The following is a 6050-nucleotide window of genomic DNA, read 5'->3' as shown; positions in this document are numbered from 1 at the left end:
CAAGAATTAAAAGTTAAGGTCCCACATTTTCAGAGTGTTTCATCCAGGGGTTTCCCTCTCTGAGGTGGGTTCCACCACTGTTGCTCCTTGCTCAGGCCTCGGCTGCTCTGTGCCTTGTCTCCTTAGATCAACAGGTTTTATCTTTTCCACATCAAATTACAGAATCCCAGACTGGTTTGGGTTGGAAGGTAAAGCCCACCCCATTCCACACCCCTGTCACAGACAGGGATACCTTCCACTAGATCAGGGTGCTTCAAGAGCTGTCCAGCCTTGGATACTTCCAGTGTGGGGATTCCATAACAATTACAAAAGAAGCCTAAAGGGACACATTTAAATTTTAAAAGAAAAACAAAGAGGAGGAAAATGTTTTGCTTCCAGATTTGTCAAATCACCACACTGGATTAATGTAGTTTGTAGGTCATGCTGAAAGACATGGACTCTCCTTAGAGCATTTTGTGTCTCTGCTGCCTTGAGGAAGGGACCCCAGCCACTCCAGGGCTGTCTCTCCTCCTTGGCCATCTAAAGGGATGGAGCTAAATTCCCATTGGCATTATATTTCTTAATTATCACAATCCTTCAAATTACCACAGCTTTCCGGCAGGCTACAACTTGTTCAGGACTGTGACAGCTCTTAGTAAATTGTGTAACAAATGTCAGCTCTCTTACTAGATACAATTTAGAGGTTTTCATAGACATGTGCTAAAATTAGAGGTAACAGTTGCAATTTTGAAAATGTTTTCTGTTTGTGAGTCCCTTTGTCCTTTTGCTCGTTTTTGGAAACTGGCTATCACCTCCAAAAGAAGAAAAGTGATGACACTGATTCAGAAATCAAAGATGTGAAGCTCCATGTGTCAGCTAGAAAAAAAGACTTTTTTTTGCCCATGATGTCAAAGAAAAAATTAATTATTTAACTAGATAAAAAATAAATGTAGTATGAGCAGTGCTGTATGTCTGGTGCTGGGGGTAGATGGTTAAAATATCAGTTCACAGGAAGACAGCCTCAAGAAATATTGTTGATTTATTATGATAGAAGTGTGCATGTCCAAACCTCAATACAAAATGTTTCACAGCATCTCACAGTACTTGAAGTTAGAAAAGAACTCCTGAGGTCATCTGGGCCAGCTAATACTGGCTGCTCAGAAAATCCCAACTGCTTCTGAACACCTCCAAGGGTGGAGACTCCACAGCCTGGGCAGCCTGAGCCAGCCTGTGGTTACCATCACAGGGAAAAAGTATTTCCTGATGTGCATCAGTGTGTGCCCATGGCCTCTGCTCCTGGCACTGAGAAGAACCTTCTCCTTTGCAGGTATTTGCAGACCTGGATGAGCCCTCCCTGACTTTGCTCTTCCATGGGATGAACAGTCTCAAGTCTCTCAGCCTTTCCTTACAGGCATGGTGCTTCAACCACTCCCTGGCGCCTCCGGTATGTCCATGCCTCTCTTGTGCTGAGGAGCCCAGAACCGGACATGGACGGAGTACAACAGTATCCACCACCCTCTCCTCATCCCCTGAATTTGCCATAGAATGGAAAGGGCCTTAAAGTTCATTCTGTTCCAGACTGTTCCATGGACAGGGACACCTTCCATTATCCCAGGCTGCTCCAAGGCCTGTCCAACCTCGCCTGGGACAATTCCAGGGATGGGGCAGCCACAGCTGCTCTGGGCAACCAAGAAGGCCTCGGTGTCCTCACAGGGAAGATTATCTCCCTAACCTCTAATCTAAATCTACCGTTCTGGTAATTTCCATGCAGAAGGCATCAGGGATGGAAGCCCTTAGTAACCTGTGCTGACAGATCCCAGGCATCTCCTTGTCCTCGCTGTTTGGAAAGGGCTCCGGGGGTTATTGGCTCCGCCGCCTTGCCAGGATCAGGGTGAGGCTCCCCAGCCTGGAGCTCCGCTCTCGCCTTTATGAGAGATCAGCGTGTCGGTGGTGTAATGTGAGCGAACCGCAACAGGGCGGGTGCGGGACACACAGCGGGGAAGGAGCTGGAGACACGGAGCGGGGGCTGCAGCGGAGCCGATCCCGGGGCAGGTTTGGTGAGGGAACCGTACAACAGCGGCAGCGCGGGGCCGCGGCGGCGTGACGGGCGGCGGGACCGGGCCGGGGCCGCGGACGCCTCTGGCAGAAGCCTCCCGGAGGGAGAGCGGGGCAGCGGGGAAGGGAAGGGAAGGGAAGGGAAGGGAAGGGAAGGGAAGGGAAGGGAAGGGAAGGGAAGGGAAGGGAAGGGAAGGGAAGGGAAGGGAAGGGAAGGGAAGGGAAGGGAAGGGAAGGGAAGGGAAGGGAAGGGAAGGGAAGGGAAGGGAAGGGGGGGCGGTTCCGCTGTGCCCGGCCCGCCCCGCTCCGCCCCCGGCCCCACCCGCCGCCGCCGCCGCCATGTTGCGGCCGTTGGTGCCCGGTGCGGGGTGAGGCCGCGCGGGCCCGGTGGGCCCGGAGGAGCTGCCTGCGTGGGTGAGTCCTGCCCGCCCGCCCGGGTCCGGCCGCGCCGGGCCCGCCCCTCCCGCTGCCCTCCGCCCTCCCGCGCTCCCTCCCTCCCGCCGGCCCCGCGGCCGGGCGGTGCTGCCGCCCCGCGGGCAGGGCGGGCGGCCCCGCCGCCGGCGCACCGAGCCCTGCGCGCCCGCCCCGGCTCTTCCGGCCCGCAGGCCGCCGCCGCTCCCCGTTCCTCAGCTCCGTGCCCCGATGGGCTGCGCTGCCCGCGGCGGCCCGGCCCGGCGGCGCCGGCACAAACTAAGTTCGGCGGGCGGCCCACGTGCGGCGGGGCCGGGCCGGGCCGGGCTGTCAGCGCGGGGGGCGGCGGGCCCGGCCTTTGTCTCGGGTGGGGACGGCGTGGGCTGGGGGCGGTGTGTGGGGATGTGGGTGTGGGTGTGCGGCTCTGTGTGTGCGGCAGTGCCACGGGCCGGACGGGTCCCCAGCCCGGCGGCCCCGTTCGCACCGAGAGCCGCACCGGGCTCATGAAACTTTCACGGGTCTCAGAGCCCCGGGTCCCGATGCCACCGAGCCGCCCTCCGGTTCAGCCCTTCCCCGCAGCCCTGACAGGGCCTCTGCCCCATCCCCTGCCCTCCCCGCGCTTCTGGCTCCTGCCATCCCTGCCTTCCCATGGCATTCCGGTGTCATGCAGTCTCTGCATCCCCTCCCGGAGACACCAGCCGGGCTTGAGCAGCCCTTGGCAGATATTTTCCCTTGTACACTGTTTTGGTGAGGAATTACCAATGGTTAAAATGGTTAAAATGACCAATATTTAGTAATGGCAATGTACATGATAAATAATCCCCTACAGCAGGGGATTGGAGCTAGATGGTCCTCAAGGTCCCTTCCAACCTAATCCATTCTCTAGTTAATTTCCTCGGTGTAACTGGGGTTTCATGCTTCACTATTAAGTGGCAATCTCAAATCTCCTCCCTAGTTTGAAAGCTGCAGAGCATCTTCTCCCAGTCTCCAGAAGTCCCTGGGAATAGCCCTGCTAGCAAAAGGTTTGTAAGGAGTGAGTGGAGGAAGTGGCTCCTGTGGTGCCTCTCCTTGGCTTTGAAGCTCATCCATAGCACGTGGCCATGGGATTTGACATCCTTCCCCAGGGCTTTTGTGGATGGCTTGGAGCCTTCCAGGTTTCCTGATTCCTGAAGAAATGTGTATATATAGTGAGATTGATTTTGCACACTGAAATACACTCTTTACTCCATAAGTCCTTCTCCTTTGCTCACTTTATTCACCTCTTCTACTGCTTTGCAAGTCTCAACCTCCATGTTTTCATTGGATCCCAAGTGTGGGTTTGCAGTCCTTTGCACAAGAATGATGGAGTAAGGACAAAGGTCTTTATTTTAGCTTTCCTCACAGGCCAGTTTACATAATTCTCTTTAATATCCTTTTTTTGTTTGTTAGCTGTGATCAGAAGTGTACACTGTTATGTATGTTATTTAAAAATCAATTTTGTTGATAAGATACTTATTCTCTAGAATCTGGGTCAAAACTTGCTTTATTCTGAGAAAGTGCAGCTTTGTGTATGACAAGTTTAAGATGCAGGTCTGTGGAGAAATATTTAGGTAGAGACTTGTGCCCTCATGGTTGCAAAGCCAGTAAAAGAGTGTTTTATAAGACTCAAAGATGAACACAAATCCTTCTGAAAAAGCAAGGTTTCATCCAAGAAAAGGATATTTTGAGATGCTGCAGATACATGGGATTTGTCTTGCATTTTAAACAGATGCAGAGAGGTGCTCCAGAGTGGGAAGGGGAAGGTCAGGAGTGATTGGCAGGCTCATTTTTCTCTGTACAAAACTCAATCATGCCAGGTTATGGAACGAAGTGTCTTCCTTGCAGAAGGATTTGTGTGCCAGAAATGTTGGGAACTGCGTGGTGCCTAGCTCTCTCCCAGCTGGTACAACTTTTCCCACCCAAAGGAATGGGAAGTTTCAGGTCCATGCCTCTGCCAAGTGCAGTAATCTGTGTTGTCTCCAAAGTCCTTATCAAGTGCTGGGGATGTGGAGTGTGTGGATAATTTGGGCTTCCAGGGATTTCATGCCCAGCTGTGATTCCTTGAGGGAGGTGGTTGCAAATTATTGCATAGCCCTCTGTGGACCTTCATATTTGTGGTTTAATTTAGGAAGGAGTTTCAGTTCAGCCACAGCTAGGCACTTCTAAGCCAAGTAAATCTCTGCAGAGTGTTTTGCAGCAGATTAACCAAAGCAGCACCTCTGGGACTTGTGTAAAGCTCAAAGACCACTGTGTCCCTGTGCTCCACTCCAAGTGATTTCTCCTGGCCCAGGAGCTGTTCCCCATTCCAGCAGCCTGGCCAGAAGGGTTGAGCTTTGTTTGGTTTGGATGTGATGCTTGACAGACTTCTAAACTGAATTGTCCATAATGACAGCAGCCTTAAACCTGGCCCTTTTGGGGAGCCATCAGATGGTTTCTCTCTGTCCCTCTGCCTTGTGCCATGCTCCTGCTCTCTGCCTGCACCTCTGCTCCCAGTTCTGCCCTGGAATCCTGCCACCCTCTCAGCCTCCCTGGCTTGCTGCTGGCTTTGGCAGCATTGTTGCAGCCCAAGTGGAGTGTGGCAGGACTCACCTTGCCTGTGGATGCTCCTTGCCAAGCAGGAACTGGTGCCCTGCTAGTTCTGTTGACACATTTTGTTTTTTTTTCCCTCCCTTAGGTACAGCATGCACCGGTTCACATAAGTTTGGGGTTTAAATTAAATATATTAAATAATGACTCATTAAATGTTTGTGAAGTCTCTGTATTGTAGCAACTCAAAAATATTTTGGTTATCAGTGTAAATCCAGTATCCCTGACAGTAGAGAACACAAATGTTCTAGTAATTCTGTGCTGTCAGTTTTCATGCATCTCACCAGAGCTTGTAGGTTGCTTGTTGAGTCCCCACTTCCTTTTTGAAGAGCTTAGAAAGAAAGTGCTGGCTGGGAACACAATTTCATCTTTCAACTTGGATATTTAGTTCTTTATCTTTGGGCGGTTTTTGCTTCACATCATACTTAAGGATTGCCCATGTTTCAGATAATCCTTCTTGGAACTGTTGTATTGAAATATTTACTGAAGACTTCTATTATTTAAATTGCTCAGGGTAGGGAGTCATCTCAATTTCAGGTCTGTGTCTCTTGGGCCACCTGTTTGCCCCTGCCTTTCTTCCTTGAGAAAAGACTGAATTCTTCAAATGTGGCAATCTGTGGAGAAATCAGCAGTCATTGCTGCCTATTAGCTATACAAAAAACCCTCTGCTAATGTACTTCAGAACCTTCTGTCGAGGCTGATGATGATGGCTGGCTTTGGATTAGTGCAGAGATGTCCCCTGCATGAGCTGGGTGTGGTTTCCAAGGTGATGCTTGTTGCCAGCTCTGTTCTGGGGGATCCTGGGGTGAGGGGTTGCTTGCTGTCTCTCACTGTGCTGCTTGGAGCACCTCTGAGGAGCAGCCCTGCCCACACCCCAGGCTTTGTGCAGCTGGGATTTTTGTCACAGAAAAAAAATCCTGATTTTTTGATGCACATGAGTCTTACAAAGTTTGTCCATGGGGGAAATATATTGACAAAGTATTTTTTGTGCTTTTTGATTG

General features: G+C 51.4%; 1 protein-coding gene across 1 annotated transcript in view; it reads left to right on the top strand.

Annotated features, from left to right (window-relative positions):
• The first annotated feature begins 2380 nt into the window (after positions 1–2380).
• Positions 2381–6050, top strand: part of ZNF592 (zinc finger protein 592) — a 38632-nt gene continuing 34962 nt past the window's right edge. The window contains exon 1 of the mRNA XM_059482349.1: positions 2381–2448. The gene's annotated coding sequence lies outside the window, so the exon portion shown is untranslated. The remainder of the gene's footprint in view (positions 2449–6050) is intronic.

The sequence above is a fragment of the Ammospiza nelsoni genome, chromosome 14, assembly GCF_027579445.1.
Source record: "Ammospiza nelsoni isolate bAmmNel1 chromosome 14, bAmmNel1.pri, whole genome shotgun sequence".
NCBI lineage: Eukaryota > Metazoa > Chordata > Aves > Passeriformes > Passerellidae > Ammospiza > Ammospiza nelsoni.
This window is presented reverse-complemented; position numbering and strand designations above follow the sequence as displayed.